Below are 20,432 nucleotides of genomic sequence, written 5' to 3'. Positions count from 1 at the left end.
GCTTCAGTGATCCTACTGCCTCAGCCTCCCGAGTAGCTGGGACTACAGGCATGTGCCACCATGCCCGGCTAATTTTTGCTATATATATTTTAGTTGGCCATATAATTTCTTTCTATTTTTTTAGTAGAGACGGGGTCTCGCTCTTGCTCAGGTTGGTCTCAAACTCCTGACCTTGAGCGATCCACCCGCCTCGGCCTCCCAGAGTGCTAGGATTACAGGCGTGAGCCACTGCGCCCGGCCCATAGATTTTTCTTATTGCCAGACTCCCAGGATACCTAATCACTTCTGTCAGCAGTGAATGCCCTAATCACAAGGATGTCTCACGTGCATTTGTGTCCTTACAGTAGTGTTTTCCCATTGGTTTGCATCACAATTTCAGAGATATTTTAACTTTATTCTAATAAAGTGGCTTTAGTGTTAATATGTTTGTCCTTCTCCCAAGAAGTCAGCATTAAGAATCTTTTTGTCATGTAAATTCTCACCCCCTAATTTATATGTTGTCAAGTTTGGGTTTTAATATACCATCTTTGGCTCTCTTAAAGCAGGGCACGCCTGAATTAGCTTTTGAGATAAAAGGAATACAAAGAAAACTGATTGTGAGCAAAACATCTGATATAGTTTTACTTGCAAAGTTCAAATTTTCGGAATGGGATCAAGATGGCATGGTTTGAAATGTGGCTGAAACGTCTACGTATCTGAAAGCCATAGGAGTGAGGGTCTCACAACGTATTTCCTGGTGTGTTTCTCCTTGGGTATTTCCACATACACACACACTGGGGAGAGCAAATGCAGAATTTCTCTTTCTTTTTCCTGGAATCATTACCGTCTTATACTTTCTTCTGTTACATGATAATCGCTGCTCTTTCCAGAATTCACTTCTTTAAGTAGATGTTGCTTTGACTTTACCAAACAAGAAAAAGGACTGAGTTTAAATAGCAACAAAATTCTGCTTGCTGCTAGGAGAGGAATTGTCCTCAAAGATCCATTCTCTGGCCCTGCCAAGGCCTCTCACTCCATCCTCCGGTTATTCTTTGTCCTTTCGCCCACATTACTCAGCCCTGTGGTGAGGGGGATGCTGTCCCTGCCACCACTGAGCTCATAGTCCAAGGCATGTTTTGATTAAATTAACCAGTCATATTTGGGTGATAGAGCCACTTACAGTGTCCGGGTCATAGACTTGCCTCAATTAAAAGTGATAGTCATAAGCAGTCAGTTTATCCTCTATTTTGCCTGTGTCTGTCTTCCTAGAGTGTTCTTTCATGGTGCTGGATATATCCCTCAGAGCCACACAGAATAAAGTTCATCACTCTTCTGCAAGATGTTTCGGGTTGTAGAGAACAGCCACATTCTCTCTCTGAGTGATCTCTCCTTCAGGGCTAAGTAGATCCTGCTACAGCAATACTCTAGCACAATTGTGAATTCCCTCAAACCTTTGTACTAACTAGGTTCTGCAGCAAGCGACCAAAAAGCCTAACCAATAGTGGTTTAAACGGGATGGGAGTATATTTTAGGTAAGTGATTTATATCTAACTTGTTGCTCTTCCGTGCACAGCTTCCATCTCAAGATCTGAGAGGTAACCCCCAAGTTCTAAGCAGCAGGATAGGGAGGGGGAGAGGAAAAAGGGTGCATGGATGCTGTCCCTTAGGAAGGCATGTTCAGAAGCAGCCACTCTGCTTATGTCTCATTGATCCAAACTTAGTTACATGCCTATACCTGTATGGAAAAGAGATTGGGAAATGCAACATATTCTGGGGAGCCTTAGGCCCCGCTGGAACTTGGAGGTTCTGTTCATTCAGAAGAAAGGGTCGTGGGTATTGAAGGTTATCAGCTATACTTACCACACCATTTCTCTGCACTCTTTGGTTCCTCATGAGGTGCAGTAGCCAAAGCTGAGCAAAATTATCACTGCCTTTTCTGTTTTATTAAAGCTATCACATTGTCAAAATAGGCATTTTACTTCATCACACACAGATGCAGGAAAGTACTTTTACTTTTCTAAATAGAAGGAAATCTAACTGTGAGCCTTCTCTCAGCATGCTGATGAAAAATTCAGTATCCTTGATTTAGTATTGCCTCCTTAGGGTCACATGGAAGTAGGATTGAGGTTGAGAAGGTATTACATGGGTCCTGAAAATTTAAGAATGTGCCTCTTCTCTTCAGGACATCATAATCCCCGATGAGATGTTCATTGTTCAAGTCCATTATGGTCCATGTGGAGATAGGAAACTCTGCTCTCTTCATTCCAGCCTTGGGCTTTAGGGTCTCTGCCAAAGCTGGAATGAAAGTCTTGATGCTCAGTTCCCTGCTTTCCTCAGTGCACCATGAAGCCATGCCATTTCTTTCTAAGACCCTGCTGTCTCCCCAGGGGGCTGCAAAGTCCCCTCCCTCCCCTTCTCAGGCTTGTCTAATCTCCGCCTTTGTAGGGCCATACTTTTTTGCCTTTACCCTCCAAGAAATCTTTTGACTTCCCCAAATCTGGATCAGCCCAACATTATTTCCCCTCAGAGGGCTTAAAGAAAAGAACTCTTACCTTTTTTAGGGAGACTGTGGTAGAAGGAAATTCTTACACCAGTTTTTGTTGTTGTTGTTCTGTGTTTGTTGTACCATTTTGCTTACTCTTACCAAGGTATAATTCACTAATTAATGCAGTCTCAGATCACTTGGTCCATTTTCACAATCACATTGTATTGCTGACCATAATCAGGAATTGAGTACCTCTGCTAGTAATAGATACTTGACTAGAGGGATAACTAATTAAGAGTTTATTCTCTCATATAAAGGAAGTCCTGTGGTAGCACACTCTAGAGGTGGTACAGAGGCTCCATAATGTCATCAGGCACTCAGTGCTTCCTTGTCTTTCTACTCTGACACCCTTACTCATGTCCATCATCAATGGTACAATGTGGCTGCTAGAGCTCCAGCCATTACATCTATGTTCCAGGCAGGAAAAAGGGGAAAGGTAAGAGCAAAAGAGACAAACCTCCTAGATGAATAAATATCCTTTAAATAGCTATCTTAAAATTCATTTTCAAAGAATTCCATTCCCATCTCATTGGTCAAATCTTTCTTCATGGGAGGTTGGAAAATATAGTCCTAGCTAGGGACAGTGCTGCTTCAAATAAAATCCAGATTTTATTATTAAGGAAGAAGAAAAAAATGAAGATGGATGGGTAACACAGTCTCTGTCTACTGTATATTATTGTCCTCTGTTTCATAATTATAGAGTTAGATATTTGAACCCAAGCAAAGGACTCTCAACTTATCTTATTAGAACTGAGCTCTCATTTCAGCCTATGAAAATATTTTTAAATCTGACATACATATTATTTTTCAGAGCTAAATCATCTATACATGTGATTTAAGTGAGCCAGTTGCTGAAAAGCTCTTTCTGACTTCATACAAGTTGGTCAAGTGATAAAGAGATGGGTAATAATCTTATTTCCAAATATTTTCCTCTGATGCCTTCAGCTTCAAAGATTCCCATCTCTTATTCCATAACTCTGAGATCTGTTTGAACAATTTTTGCTTTTTCGTTTTGCAGAGACATCCATTGCTAGAGAGATGTAGTTTTTATTTTTAAAAACTGACCAAAGAAATTTCTAGTTCATCTTCCCCTTCTTTCATTTTATTAAGTATAAATGGCTATGTTGTTAAAGTGTTGCATGCATCCATTTCAATACTTCTATGTCCGTTTTCTCCTTTTTCAGAAAAATCTTTCAACTAAAGTAAGAAATCATTCTACAATGTATACATATCCCAAAACATCACACTGTACTCCATAAATATAGTTATTATTTGCTAATTAAAAATTTAAAAAAATATGTGTATGTATATAAAAATAAAACTTTGATAGAATTTTGACCAAAAAAAATAGATCTAAACATTGTAATGTATGAAGCATAATACCAATTCATTACATTGACAAATGGACATAAAATATAAAATTGTGCCTATTTTTCTTTCACAAATATTTTAATAATATTTAATTAAATTTTTCAAAAAGAAAAAAAAAAAGAAAACCACTTTGTTTAATACGTTCTTTTTCTTGCCAAATCCTTGCTATCAGCCCGACTGTCCCTTGATTCATTTCACACATTGGAATGACTTTTTACAAAACAAATAAAACCAAAACAAGGGAAACTTTTAAAAAAGCATAAGAATTATTTCTGCAGCATCAACTTTGTCTTGTCAATTATCAAGTCCCCACTCCTTTTTGAGAGCTTTGGAGTAATCTTTCTATATGTATATATCTTTTTTTCAATTAGAGATTTTAGTTGGGCATGTAATCCTTTGGATGGGAAGATTCATTCAGCAAGTTTGTTCTTTTTTTTAACTGAGAAGTAAGTAATTGTGCCATTGACCATGTTTCTAAATTCAAAGTTTTTTTTAAATGTAGAAATAATGACATTGCAATAACAACAAAGGATTATTCTGGACTTTAAAACTAGTGGGAGAAATAGATGGCCATCACTGATTCCAGCCTCCTCTCTCTTGAGTCCTTATTCACAAAATATTCTTTCAGCTCCTTTTCTCTCACCATAGAAATTGATGGCCCTTTGCAACATTTTAAAATCTGCGCACTCTCCGTTGAGGGTAAAGGGGCCCAGCCTTCTCCCTGAGAGGAAGGGAAATTCTTTGCATTCCTTCCTGATGAATCAGACACACACACACACACACACACACACACACACACACACACACACACACACATACTTCTTGGTTTATCAGCAGTTCTTTGGAGGCATGTCCTGCTACAAGCTGAGATTTCTAGTCATGAGAACTGCCAGTTTTTCACTGTGTGCATCTGGGTACACAGGAACCTTTTGTGAGCCTCAGTCTCCTCACCTGTTAAATGGGGGTAATAATACCTATTGAGCAGGGTTTTTAGGGTTAATGGGATTACATGAGAAACATCTAATGCAGGAGATTCTCTTCAAGGATGAAATAAGTCAGATGAGCTCATCATCTTTCTTTACTTTCTGTACTCCATTGTTAATGCACAAGGTGGAATATCACGGTTTGCAATATGATGTTTTGTAACTATTATAACATAAGAAACATTGAGCTAACCTGGTGTACCTGCGTGCAATGGTGCATACGTGCAGGGGCCAGTGCCAGAAAAAACATTTATTGAATGAGTTTCACGTACCAAATACTGTCCAGATATGAGCACTTTATTTCTCACAGCCTCTCTGAAGGAGCAGTATTGTCCTAATTTTGGGGAACATGAGTTAAGTCACAAAGCTAGTAAGGGCAGAGTTGAGAGTTCACTCTCTCTTTGTATGCTCTGTGGTAGTGGAATTCTAAGGGGGCTCTCTAGATTCCTGCTCCTCCAGGGTCTGCCTTCTGTGTAATCCCCTTCCCTTGAGTGCTGTGGGACTTGTGAATATGATGGGATAGTCACTCTTGTGATTGTATTACAGCAGACGTCAAGGAGAGTCTCCTGCTGGCTTTGAAGAAATTAACTGCCTTGAGAAGGCCTGGTGGCTAGGGCCTGAAAGCCATCTCTGGGAGCTGAGAGTGACCCCTGCCAACAGCCAGCAAGAAACTAGGACCTCAGTCCTACAACCACAAGTTACTGAATCCTGCAAACAATCTGAATGAGCCTGGAAGAGGACCCCCAGCTCCAGATGAGACCCACAGCGTGGCCAATATCTTGATTTCAACCTTGTGAGATGCTGAGCAGAGAACCCAGAATTGCCACGGAGGCATTCATGTGGGACTTCTGACCTATAGAAACTGTGAAATAATAAATGAGTGTTGCCGTAAGCTGCTACGTTTGTGGGGATTTATTACACTGCAATAGAAATCTAATACATGCCCTTTCTACCAGCCTCTGCCAGATTTGTCAGGTTCAGTCTGAAAAATATGTTCCTGGCTTGCTCATGGCCAAAGAATGACCAGACACGTGAAAGTAAGGCAAGCACAAAAATGCACTTTATTGAGGAAAAAAAGTTAAGATTATAGTGCAAGAGCAAGATACAGGTTTACAGAGTGCGATACATACGCCACAGATGATGACTGGACCCGTTGTCACAGCAAAGGGAGAGCAAACAGAAGGGCGGGGATAAAAAGGGACTTGGTTATGCTCTGCATCTTGCTTTTTAGCGCCGGGATTGGGACCTCTCTGATGGCTCAGATGTCACCATGGAACCATTTGATTAGACAGTGGGAGTTGCGTGACCTGAGTCTCACTGAGCACGCAGATCTCCCATGAGCCTCTCTGAAAGCACATGGTGGGGGTTGGTGAATTGCAGCAGCACCCACTTTCCTCCCTAGGAGCCCCGGAATCCCTCGCTATCTACCTAACAGATCCGCACTCAGGTGAGAGCAAATTCAATTATTCTGCTCTATCAGGTATTGGCCCAGAGAGCTGGGGCAATTCATTTTTAAAGAAGAGCCAGTAATACTTGTCTCCTGGAAGAGTGCTGGGAAGCTGACCCGAAGCAGTGGACCTGGATGTGGAATACAAAGTGCTATGCAAAGGTGATATTCAAAATGTTAAACAACTAGCTCCGCGCGGGGGGGCAACCCGTCAGAAAGAATATGGTCACACTGGCTACCTGGGAATACTTCTTGGAGGGCAGATGGGAAAGATATTTCTAGGCTCAGATACTGATGTGTGAAAGGCTGAAGCAGGGCAGGCAGGGGTGGCCAAGCTCATATGGGAGGTACCTTCCCTCAACAACTCTCTCCCCGTATGTCTCATAGTTTTGCCTTCACATCTATTTTGTTTAAAATCTCTCATATTCTCAACTACCATCACATCAACATCTTCCTTCTAAAAGTCGTGAAAAAGACTCCCCTTTTAGAGAACGTGCATTCCTTATGCTCTCCCCACTTCTGAGAAACAACGGCACCGTCAGCTCTTCCCCGAGTCCACTGGAGAAAAAGAGAATGGAAAGATGATTTAACGCTCAAATGTACACTTTTGAAGGAGAAATGAGAGCTTGTTTCTTTTACTGTGTCATTCACATTGATTCAATTTGACTGTGTAGATGCAAATTTTGACCTCCAAGTTCTACCTTTTTCCTGCAGATATTTTTTTTTTTTTTCCTTGCAGGTATTTTTGTATCGTTTCCTAGAATCAAGCTTCCCAAAGTGTCTAAGTTGCTCTAGTGGCCTAATTGTGCAGTGGCATATTTAAAAGTCATTATTTTCATCATCTATTAAATGTAGCCCAGAACAATTTGAAAAATTGGGTGAGGCCTGTTTGCAAAAGCATTTATGATGTGGGCTGCCAAGGAATGTGCAGCTGCAGGAGCTTCGTTCTCTAATCTCAGACTTTTACTTGAAAATGGATTAAGGGTGGATACCTGTGAAGAGGAACCAATCTGATCTCCCAAGAATTGCAAGTCCTGGAGAGTGAGACGAGACACACTGTGTTTGAACATGCTGAATCTATTGATCCCAGAGAGTATTAGTACTTACAAAACAGCCCTTTTATGTTGAAACGAACTGCCTTACCTTGGACCACACCTGCTGTCCTGCTAGTCCTTAACATCTTTGAAGAGTGGATCCTGAGCAGTGGTAAATTGGTAAATGTTGAACCATAGACGTGGGAGTGGGAGGAGCCCAATTTGTTGCATTTGCCAATTTCCTTAGTGTCAATTCTTCCACGGAAACCAATTTCAAGCTACCAAAGTTAGGTCACTGAAAGCAGAGTTGGCAAGAAATGTGTGGCATGCCATCATATAATATTTTTTATCATATGGATACAATAGATATAAATAATCTCAAGAGTAGAGATAACAGTAAAATGAAGTGAAATAATTAGAAGTGATGTCTTTTGAGTATTTGTTACCTTTCTTTTTAATATAATTTATTTAATTGTCATTTGATATCATTTAAACGTGAATGAATAATGGCCATAGTTAACAACTGGCTCCACCACACTGAGCCTGAGTCAAGAGGATTGACGATGTGGCTGGATAATAAAATAGGTCATTCTGCTGTAGCTTTGGTAGAGGCACCAAAGTCTAAGAAGAAGGCAGTAGGCTCCAAGTTATTAGAGTATGGACCGCTAGACCACCTGTCTGGGACCTGCAAAGGGGGTGACCACAGTGGTCAGTATCATCTTCTTCCAGTTGAGCTGCATGAGGAGGGGAGATAATTTGTGTGGGGAAAAAAACTGTTGGACTGTGCTTCGAAACAAGTAAGAGGGACTTAAAGGGGACCTCTCAGAGAACTTACATGTACTCTCCGGGGTTTGGAACATAAGGACTGGGTCTGACACCCAGCAAGTGTAAAGCCTGTGGCTGTATTTAGTCACAGAGTAAGGCAGGGTGCAGTGGGAGCAAACCTCACTTCCAACGATAGTAGGGAAAGGTGTTTCCCAGAGCTGAGGTTGGACCATTGTAAAAGGAAGTCAGCATGGGGCTGTCTTAGAAGGGGTCCTACCCAAGAGACAAAGTGACTACCTGGAGGGACAATGTGACTCTCATAAGGGAGTGGGCCAAAAGCCCTTCTAAGAGGCAATGCTAATCAGACAACTGCCTATATCCAGGCAGTGGCAGTCGGAGATCCCTGGCCAAGGATCACTAAGGAGCCAGCAATAGCCTCGCCTTAGAGAGAATCAACTTTGAGCATCTGCCTTCCCAGAGGCCACCAATGCCATGTGGCAGCTCTTTCTTTCGTGTTCTCCATCCCTCGACTCACTCTCCAACGGTCAGAAACAACAGCTAAAGGGAAGAGGAAGGAAAAAGATGAGCAGGGAAGAGGGATGAAAACAGCAATCCCCATGCCCCCTGAAGTTTATATGGAGAGCTTTAAGTTGCACATGAACTTGCGGTTTGGATTATTACAGTGGACTGGACTATCATCATGTGATCATTAGACTGGATCATTTTAAATGCCAAACTGAAGAGACTATTTGTTTATTATCCAAGAGCAATGGAAAAAGCTAGACAAACCACCCAATCTTTCATCTGGGTGAGGGGAGGGAAGGAATCCAGCAATCAAATTTGAAGAGTAGTGAAAGAAAGAATGTATAAGTCTGGTTTCTTCTTATAACCTATTGATGCAAAATCAGTCAATCACCCAATTACAGCTGTATTTTTGGAAGATTTTCTGAATATATTAAGTCCTTCAAAACCCTAACCAATTGCTACCTAAAAGAATGATGGAAATATCATTGGTATGTGGCCTTTTGAGGAAAAACTACGGGAGGAGCTGAGAGTAACTTTTGGAATTAAATATTGACGTACTCCACAAAGAATCTTGTGATTGGGTGCTAGACTTGTCCTCCTCAATTCTAATTGGTAAATCTTGGCCCCAAAAGACAATAGGATAAGCTAAATTAACTTATAAAAATTTCTCATGGCTATCTAAATACTAACATAGTAAGGAGTTAAAAAGTGAAAATAAAAATACGAAATTATTTTTAATCATAGAACACCAAACAACTAGTTTCTTCTAAATTATTGAAATTACCTTTTGTTTGTACTGTATAAAGTACACAGCCATAGAATTCTTGTTAAGAAGAATTTCAGTCTTTACCTACTCAGTTTCATGAATGTAAATGTAATTGCAGAGTGGAGGAGTTATTTTGGGGGAATGGGCTGGGAGCAAGTGGAAAAACTCCCAGGTTCCACAAAACAGCCTTATGTCTGTTCCAACTCACTACTGGAAATTATATTTGCAACAATGACTAAACCCAGAAAAGCCGGTGAGGTTATTGGGCAAGGAGGCCAGACACTCTCTTCCCAAGAGGGATAAGTTCCCAGGCTGCAGCCCTTACTCAGACCATATTGTTTAAAGAAGGAATCAGGTTGTTTTTAACAATCATGCAGCAACAGAAGCAAAAATGGGAAAGAGGAAAAGTGACACAATAGCTCTGTACAATCCCTTTCAGTTTGCAAATACTGTGCTCTGTGATGGACCTGCAAACTGAAATCCCCACAGGGACTGGGAGAATTGAAGAACAGAAAAAAAAACAAAAAAAGAACGTGGGTAGTTATGAGAAAAGACTACAGCGCAGACGCTGCAATACGTAGCTTTTGGCACCTGCATGCACGTCAGGGAGCAGTGGGGAGCAGTGGGGAGCAGGGAGGAGTGTGGCAAGCGGGGAATGCGCTGCAGTAGACACTCGCTGCCCGTGCCGCCTGAGAAAGTGAATCCAGCAGCGAAATCCATCCGAGTTTTGTAACCGCCTGAGTTTTTAAATGTTGTTAACTGGTTTTCAAGGTTAAAAACACTGTGTTGACTAAATAAAACATGGCTGCTCTATGATCCATGGTCTATGACCAAAGTACTTTTTATTCAATATTAATAATAATAAAAATTCAGTATTGTTGAGATTCTTTCACAGTGCTTACTAGTGTCTGCAACTAAGGTCTTTACGTGCATTAACTCTTTTAATTCAAACTAATATATAGCACCATATTAACACCAAAAGAGTCCAATATTAATTTTATGGCTTTCTGTTTTTGTGTTTCAGAAGCAAAAATGGTTGACATGTAGATAATTCCAAATAACTGTCCTGGATTCCTCTCAATATCCTTAACCATTTAAGGATGCACGTGGAATGGAGCCCCCGTCAGACAGGGCCCTGTCTACCCTAAGGTGAACGTGGAGAAGCCACAAACATTTGTGGAACATTGGGACATCAGACCTATCTGTTAGCTGCCAGAGCCCTGCGCCTTTCACTGCCACGGCCAAGCCTGAGCCAGCTGTGGGAAGCGCGTGGCCACATGAGAAGGATGCAAGCTGTAATTTCTGCGAATCCCTTTAATTCACTCTTGCCATCTTGCTGTCTGAAGTGGAATCTCTAAGGAACCAAATCTGCGCTTTTAGAAAGGGCCTAGGAAGGATCCTCCACCACCTCGAAGTAACAAAAGTCTTTCTCCTACGGGAATTGAAATGTCCCATTAGGAAATTGCTTTCTTCAATTTGACCCGTTTTAAGCTTTCTTTTTAAACAACATCAACGACAAAAAGTAAATCCTTTATGAAAAGGATAACATATTAAATGCCAAATGCCATAATATGGCCTCATTTTTAAGGACTTTCTGAGCCAGTGCTGGGAACATTGGCATAGAGTTACTGAAGGCAAGTTAGGTTGAGAAAAGGAAAGAAGTGATGAGCAGAAAAGGAAGGTCGGAGGTCGAAGGTGTCTATTTTACTATTTTTTCTGAGGTCAGCCTTAGATTTCATATTTTAGAAACTGAAGTCATTATGTATCAAAAAAATTAATACAACCATTATACCATCTACATACACAAACACACACACATTTAATGAAAATAGTTTTTCTAAAAATGAAAAGCTTTGTTTTCTAGTAAACAATATAAAAACTTGTAATTGAATGTAGGTATTTTTGAGTACCTGCAGAAACAACATAGATAAGAAAAATTCCATTTAAAAAGGTTTTGTGGATTTTCCAAATTGTTCAGTCCTGATGGAATTGGGTTATAACAGCTACCATGAAACCAGTTTTTCAGTGTGGAGGCCTTGGAGATGAAATATCCTTGATGTCCGGTTCCTGAAGTGAACCATGTAGGAAGTGTATTGATCTCAGTAGGAAATATACAGAGAGTTCAAACATTCTTTCTCTCTCCAATTTCTGTCCTTCCCCTGGGATGCAATATCGTTTGTGATTTACTATTTTGGCTGGGGGAAGTGGCACTTTTGGGCACTTCCACTTGGCCTTTTCCTGGCCTCCTTGATAGCTCTGAACCCACAGGCCCAGAGAGCAATGCAGGTGTCAGCCAGCTACCCTATATATCTATTTTAGTTGTGCATTTGGGGGCCAGAGAAAGGTGGGTCTGCTGGGAGCCAGACCTGGGCCAGGACTCCATTTATTCCCTGGTCCCCATATGACCACATGCTCCCATCCATGTGCAAGGGTCACTCACCACACTCCCCACCTGCCCCCCAGTCAGGGCCCCGACCTCGGCAGAGCAGATCTGCCCTGCTCAGGAGCTTAACCTTCTTTTGAGCTCTGCTACTGTTAGGATGAAGTTCTGCATCTGATCCTCAGCTTCAGCTCTCTCTGCCCTCACTCCAGGACATGGGAGCCTCTTTTTGCTACCAAGGAGACACTTTTTGGCTTTCACAATTAGCTTTTAGTAAATTTTAGTTTTTTGTCTATTAGTGACTCTCAGTTTTTCATCATAATTTTTTTTCCCCAGAGTGTCAATGAAGCTTAGGAAAAGCCAACCAATTCCACCAGCCTTTAGTTAGTTTTCCCCGCTCACTTCTCACACGCCCACTATACCATAGCAGTCTGCTTTTCCCTCCACTGGTCACCAATGGCAAAGGTGTTAACAATAGTACCGCTGCCTTGTACCAGAGGTTACCTGGTCACCACCTACCCCAGTAATGGGATTTGAATTGCCAGCTCCAAATTCTATCCCAGCATCTGCCTTCTCAACCATTCCTGGTACCAATTATCAGTGGCTAAGTTCCCTCGGAGGTAGACTTTGAGATGGAGATTAGAATTCAAGAGGTTTGTTATGAAGCCTCTCAGGATCTCTAGCTGCAGAAGAGAAGAGACAAGGCAGGACTGGCAAAGGGACATGTCAAGCTGTGTTGCGATCTCCATCAAGGCTGCGGTTGACTCTGCAAGGATCTCTGAAGCTGGGATGACCTCTGAAACTGTGTTGTCCTGTTGGGATGAGAGGCCGGCCTTTCTACTCCAACACTGACCAGTCATTGGATGCAAGTGTCCTGGGAAAGGGGCATGACCTTGGGTGAGGCAGCTGTCTCCAGCCAATGCAATCCTCATAGGGGGCTGACAGCTGAGGGCTCTCTGCCGGCACCCCTCCCAGCAGTTGGGAGAGTATGTCCTTCATCCCTGAAAGGGGTTCTGGGTGGTGCATCGCAGTGTCCCCCACACCCCATATTCAAGGCTCTCTTAGCCAGATGTTCCCAGCTCAATGACTCATTCTTTGCAAAGGTAAATATTAATATCAAACATTTGCAGACAATAGCTAAATAACATGTGGTTCTGGATATTGCTTCCCAAGTAATCAATATTGACTTTACAGCCTCATCTTCCAGAACCCTCTGTCATTCATGGTGTTCTCTATTCATACCAGCATTCTCTAAATCTGCAAATCTGGGACAGGACTTTGGGAGCACAGGTCCTAAGGCTGAAATTGCCTTTCCCCTCTCCATCTGGATAATTCCTGTTTACCCTTTAAGACCTGGCTCAAATGTCACCTCCACTGTGATACTTTCACCTAGTTCCCAAATCATAGATAGCTGCAATCTTCCCTTGTGTTCCTGCAAGCATCTGGTGGTACAGCACTTGGCAGGGCCTGCTCATAATACCAAGAGCTAAGCTTGGCAGTCAGACTCCCTTTTGATTTGAATCCTGTCTCTGACATTTGGTAGATGTGTGAGCTTGAGTAAGTTATTTAGCCTCTCCCAGCCTCAGTTTTCTCATGTATAAAAGAGGGATCTACCTCATAGGGTTATTGTGGGGATTAAATGAGTAAATACGCAAAAATCACTTGAAACTGTTCAAGCCATGTAATTTATGCTATACATCTTTGCTATTGCCTCATTGTAACTTTTCTACTTGTGCCTCATTTGTTGGCTCATCAGGAGCAAGGACGATTTCTTATTTGGCCTTAAATAGCCAGCTATTAGCACAGTGACTGGCACACTGAAGATTGCAATAAACACTCATTGACTAAAGTTGACTATTGACCTAAGACCCAGAAATCTGTATCTAGCACCAAGATCATGATGACTCGCCATCAGTAAAAGCTAACAATATTGTACATTGTAACCTTGAAGAAATATACATATTTTTCTTTGCGATGGCAGTGTTAAACCAGTGTTTGCCAAAGTGTCTTCAATGGAACACCAGTTCTACAAAATAATCTACAAAAATGAGTTCAGTGGCCAAATAAGCTGGGAAATGGTACATATACTATTGGATTCACATTGGTGTATTGAGCACTCTATAACATTCTATAGAGATTATTTTTTTTAATTTCAAAACATTAAGGAAGTACAAATGTTTTTGTTACATGGATACATTGTATAATACTGAATTCACAGCTTTTAGTGTGCCCGTCACCAGAATAGTGTTCATTGCACCCCACAGGTAAGTTTTTATCCCTTATCCTCGCCCACTCTCCCCACTTCTTGGTTTCCAGTATCCTTTACATCCCTTTGTGCCCATGTATACTCATTGTTTAGCTCCCACTTATTACTAAGAACATGTGGTGTTTGTTTTTCCATTCCTGCGATACTTCACTTAGTGAATATCTTAGGATAATTGTCTCCACTTCCATCCAAGTTGTTGCAAAAGACATTATTTCATTCTTTTTTATGGCAGAGTAGTACTCCATGGTGTATATACACCACATTTTCTTTTATCCACTCATGACTTGAGGGGCACTTAGGCTGATTCTATATCTTTGCAATTGCGAATTGTGCTGTGATAAACATTCAAGTGGAGGTGTCTTTTTGATGAAATTACTTCTTTTCCTTTGGGTAGACACCTAGTAGTGAGATTGCTGGATCGAATGCAGATCTACTTTTATTTCTTTGAGAAATCTACATACTGGTTTCCATTGAGGTTGTACTAATTTGCAGTCCCACCAACAGTGTACAAGCATTCCTTTTTCTTTGCATCCATGCCAGAATCTGTTGTTTTTTGACTTTTTAATAATGGCCATTCTGCTAGGGGTAAGGCAGTATCTCATTATGGTTTTAATTTGCATTTCCCTAATGATTAGTGATGTTTAACATTTTTTCATGTTTGTTGGCCATTTGTCTATGTTCTTTTGAAAAAAATTCTGTTCATATCTTTTCCCCACTTTTTGGTGGGGTTGTTTGTTTTGTTTTGTTTTGTTTTTGTTGCTGATTTGGTTGAGTTCTTCATATATTCTAGATATTAGTCCTTTGTCGAATGTATAGTTTGTGAATATTTTCTTCCATTCTGGAAGAAATAGGTTGTCTATTTACTCTGTTGAATATTTCCTTTACTGTGCAGAAACTTTTTAATTTAATTAAGTCCCATTTATTTATTTTTATTGTTGCTATATTTTGTTTTGGGGTCTTCATCATAAATTCTTTGCCTAGGTTGATGTCTAGAAGAGTTTTTGCTATGTTTTCTTCTAGAATTTTTATGGTTTCATGCCTTGCATTTAAGTCTTTTATCCATCTTGAGTTAAGTTTTGTATATGGTGGGAGATAGGTGTCAGAAAAAGCATGGCAGCCTCTTCCTTGTTCTCTCTCTTGATCACTCACTCTGGGAGAAGCCAGGTGCTATGTCTCAAGGAGAGGCTCATGTGGCAAAGAACTAATGCCTCCCTCCAACAGTCACATAAGTGAGCCATCTTGGAAGTGGATAATCCAGCCTTCAGATGACTGAAGCCCTGGACAACATATTGACTGCAACCTTATGAGAGACCTCCAGACAGAACCATCCAGTTAAGCTGCTAAAGTTTGGGGAAATTTGTTATGTAGCAATAGATAATCAATGCATAATGAAACATGCTTAACTTTATACAATCCAATGTTTCACTCAGGACACTCATCCCACATAATACCTGTTAACGCTGTAGCCCACACTCTTGTTAGAAGGTTAAAAATCACTGTACAATAACCACATTTTATTAAGTTTCTCTGAAGCTCTGTTGTAAATCCTTTAGAAATAACCATTTTAAAAAATTATTCTATAATTGATAGATTAAAAAACAAAAACACCCGTACTATAATCTTTATGATTTCTAAAGATCAGATTTAATACCTTTGTTGTACTAAAATGCCACCTTCTCCTTTAAGAATAATTCCACTTTTGTTAGCCAGAAATTTATGTGTGGCTTTTAAAATACAAAGCAGGTTTTATTATTATTTAAGTTGTCTTTAGTGTGCTTTATTTAAATTAATTTCTATCTAATTCAAATCAAGCATTAAATATTTTATCTAAAAATAAAAGAATCTGAGAATTTTCTAGAAGTGTTCCTTTCCTCTGTAAAGAAAAATCTGTCCAACTGGATGCTATTACTACATCAGCTCTTTACAAGCTCACTTAAAAATAAATTAATATATCTAAATAAATAATAAAATCAATGGTGCACGCTTTGTTGTAGTATATTCAGATCTATGCCTCATAAATATTCAAAGCACACTGCCGTTAATGTTAATCAGTATTGTTCTGGTGTGGTTTTTATCAGAATGTTGGATGATCCATAACAAGCTTGCTTTCAAGTTCAATGTAGTTAGTATTGCATTTGCTTAATTATAGTTTTTTAGACATTTCAATTTCCTCTGCTTAGTTTGCATGCAGAGAAGCCCTTTGAAGCTCAAATATTTAGCCACCTCCTTACTCTAAGGAAGTTTTGAGAGAGCACAGATTTTTCATCTGTAAGGGAAAGCAGACTTTTTTTTTTCCTTAACCACTGCATGGGTTAAGGGAAGAGCTGGATAAAGAAGCTGAATGGGAGGAACCAGGCATTTTTCTCTATGCCTGAGCCCCAGTTCCTTAATATGTCTTCATCGTTTTCTTTGAAGTGAATATCAGACCACCAGACACACCAATTTTCAAATGTAAGAACCAAACACATTCCAAAGCCAAATGTAAAGAAATTTTAGTTTCACGGCTGTTTTGCATTAACCTAATCTGTGATCTTCCCAAATAGTTTGAATAATTGAGAAGACCTAAGTGAGTGTTAAAGCCTAGGATTTCTTTTTAGTTGGTTAACTTTATTAAGTTATTCTTCTTCAGTTTCACAGCCAAAATAATGAAAATCAGTATTCATAAAATATGTATTTCTATTATTTACAGCTCTGGGCTTTAGAATCGTATGGATTCTAAAATAACACTAACAGATAGAGATAAGCACTGTGTTAGACCGCTTACATATATCATTTCTCTTTTCCCTTAAAACAGTCCTTTGAGTTGAGAAGTATTTCTAGCTTTGTTTCATAGAAAGGAAACTAAGGTCAGAGAAGTAATTTGCAACAGAAATTATAACCACAGATTATAATTGAAAATAGATTTGTCTTGATGTCAAAATCACAAATAACTATAGGCATCATTATTTTAACCCTATTACCATAATTTTTGTCGTTTTCAACTAAAAAGTTCTGTTTATAGGCTATTCTTTAACTGGTAGATTATTATATGTAAAAACAAATTTCAGTATGAAAACAGAAGGTGCAGTTTGCTTAAAAGATTGTATCTACTTTCCTGTTATACCTTGAAGTATATCAATTCTACAATCAACTATGATAATTAGAGAAACAACAAATGCCCCAGAGGGAGCATTTTCTAGTGATTATATCATAGATACATAATAATATCTTTATAAGCTAAGCAGGAAAACATTCTCAGAAGCATATTGTTCAGGTCAGTGATTTTAAAAGAATTCCATAGGATGAATAGCCCCTCTGTCAGAATAAAAGTTGTGGCGCAAATTCCATTATAATTCTCTTTTCTCAGTCACTTGGAACTTTCCCAAAAAGTCTCTTTCCAAGTGAGACTGTCCCTGGTGGCTGCCTCCCAAATGTGTGTGTGTGTTTTTTTTTCTCTTAAGTAAAAGGAAAATTTGTTCCTCCATCCAAGAAGGAAATAGTTATTCAATCACTTTTTTCAAAGGCTTTTAAGTATAAATACCTCAAAACGCAAACTTTAAAGTACTTAAAATTTTATGCAAAATTAGGTAGCACTCATTATTGTTCTTTTTGTTATATCATATGAGAAATTAGAAAAAAGTTCATCTAGGATTTTCCAAAGTTCAATAAAGTGTTTAACATATTAAAAACTGGAATAAAAGCAGGACTGGTTTGATAGAGCTACAGTTGGATTGAACTTGACCAAACACTTGATTAAAGTTTAATTCACAGTGGTTTATCTGCATAACCAGCCATGGTGTCGAGACAAAACATCACAGGCCCCTGTGTTCAAATGCCACTAAGACTAGTAGCAAAGCTGGCAAAGCTGTACCTTTAGGGTTTGCCTCTGTGCCTTCAGTGATTTGTCTCTGTTTAAGGAGCCCTTCCTTAAGGTGAGCTCGGCAGCTGCTTAGGATCTACAGATGCCAAAGTCTCCTTCAGCCTTAAAGTTGACCAACTAAACATCTCCACTCCACCTTCCTAACTGAGAATGTAGGACCCTAGACCTTTTGCATGTGGATTAATTCCTGTGTCGTGCACACAAATACAGTTTCAGAAAACTTTATAATGTAGGCACACAATAGATTCAACTTCCAAAGATTGTCTCACCTGCAAAATCTGGCGAACTGTACATTGTCAGATTTTATTCAGAATAAAGAAAAATCATTTTGTACCCTGTATGAGAAATGTTAACCAGCAAGCAAACTCATAAGCAACCAAAACCCAGCAATGCTCCGATCATGCAAGCTATGTGTTTATGCCTGCTACCAGAACTCTGAAATTAACTTGTGCTAGACATTGTTGAGCTACTTTACAAGCAATAAAGATCAAATGAGATAGTAGATTGTGTATTGTTTTGGATAAATTGGTTTAACTGCAAGTTAAAAAAAAAAAAAATTAAACCAAGCTGGAAATATATGTTTTATGTTGAAGAAGTCTGAAGACAGTTGATCTGCACCAGAATGGCTTTCCCAAATGGCAGAGATTTACCTCCTTCTAGGTGGTTGCCTTACTGTGTGAAGCCTCCATTTCAAGATCACTTCATTTTCAAAGATAGTTGCTAAAGCCTCGGACATCACGTATCCATTTCAGTCTTCGTAAAGAAGCTACCAAGAAAGGCATGCATTGGCTCTTTATTCCCATTTCCATTCCATTTGCTAGAATTATTCAGATGGCCTCAGCAAGGAAAGCTAAGTAATATAGTGCTTATTCTGCAAAACCATATGTCCATCTAAAACTCGGGGGGTTCTCTTCTTTTGAGGAAGGAGGGAAGAATGGATATTTGGTGTGAAATTAACAGCTTCAGCCACACATGTGATTAATAAAGAAAATAAAATTGTAGAGTTATAGCAATTACAAAAACTGAGGAGTAGGAAAAAGCCTGGTAAAGATTTAGATATTTGGATCGAATTAAACAATAACATAAAAATCAATTATTGTGGAGTATTTGCTTTTAGGCATTGCTTGCACGAGGTCTCAAAGTCTTGAAGGTCAAACATCTGAAAAGTTAAGATCTAGCTTAAAGGCTGTATCTGCACATTCCAAGCCAAAGTTGATATTTGGCAATTAATGAGTAAATTCAGACTGTTTAGTTAGCAATCTAAGGGTTAAAAAGAATTCTATGTTGGGGAGGGATCATGAGGGAAGGGGCAAAAGCTCACCTAACAGGTACAATGTACACTATTGGGGTGATGGGCACATTTATAGCCCTGACTCAAGCCATGTAACAAGAACATTTGTACACCCTCAATATTTTGAAATAATAACAAAAAAATTTTATGTTGAATCAAGAATTGCCCTGGTTGCCACTCTATGGTATGCTTATACTTAAATATTTATGATCTCCTAGAAAGATCTTATTCCTAAGAAAATATGTGTAATGTCATCCTCGCTATTTAGTACTTGGCTCTAATGTACATTGCTCAAATATTTTAACAACCTAAAGTTCTCATTTCTTCTCTACATTTTTCTGTTTAAACGAGAGAAAATTATTTAGTTAATTTAAATATAAAAACAGAGTATACAATATTTAAGAATGCAAGTAATACTAAAGAAATACATGACGGGTGATTTGAATCATCTTTAGAGAGACAATACAGGCTGCGTTTAGATAACAATACAAGGCAGATTCCACCATTTATTTAAGATGTAATATTAAGAAATATAACTTCTCTGAGTTTCAGGTTTGTTTGCTTGCTTTTTTGTTTCAAAGTGCAAGATACCTGCTTCAAAGGATTGTCATGAGAATTTTTTTTTTGTTTTTTTTTGAGACAGAGTCTTGCTCTGTTGCCCGGGCTAGAGTGCCATGGTGTCAGCCTAGCTAACTGCAACCTCAAACTCCTGGGCTGGAGCGATCCTCCTGCCTCAACCTCCCTAGTAGCTGGGACTATAGGCATGTACCACCACGCCTGGCTAATTTTTTCTATTTTTAGTAGAGACGGGATCTTGCATTTGCTGAGGCTGATCTCTAACTCCTGGCCCCAAGGGATCCTCCAGTCTAGGCCTCCCAGAGTGCCAGGATTACAGGCATGAGCCACCACCCCTGGCCAATTGTCATGAGAATTAATGAATTTATTATATGTGTGTATGCTTAGCATATAGCAAGAAATTAATAAAATTTACCATAATACCAATGTTGTCTGTTTCACTCCAGCTACTCATCATTTTATGCCCATCTCTCAGCTTTTTTCTATGAGAAGTTTGAAATTGATTGATTGATTTAGAGTTTTCAATTGGGCTTACTTTACAATTTTTTTTAGTATTCATGAAATGTTATGTATACCTATATGTAAAAACATTTTAATATGCTTTCATGACAAAGTAAATAGGTGGAGGTTAGAGATGTTTGATTA

This window comes from Lemur catta, chromosome 6 (genome assembly GCF_020740605.2).
Source record: "Lemur catta isolate mLemCat1 chromosome 6, mLemCat1.pri, whole genome shotgun sequence".
In the NCBI taxonomy this organism is placed as follows: domain Eukaryota; kingdom Metazoa; phylum Chordata; class Mammalia; order Primates; family Lemuridae; genus Lemur; species Lemur catta.
This window is presented reverse-complemented; position numbering follows the sequence as displayed.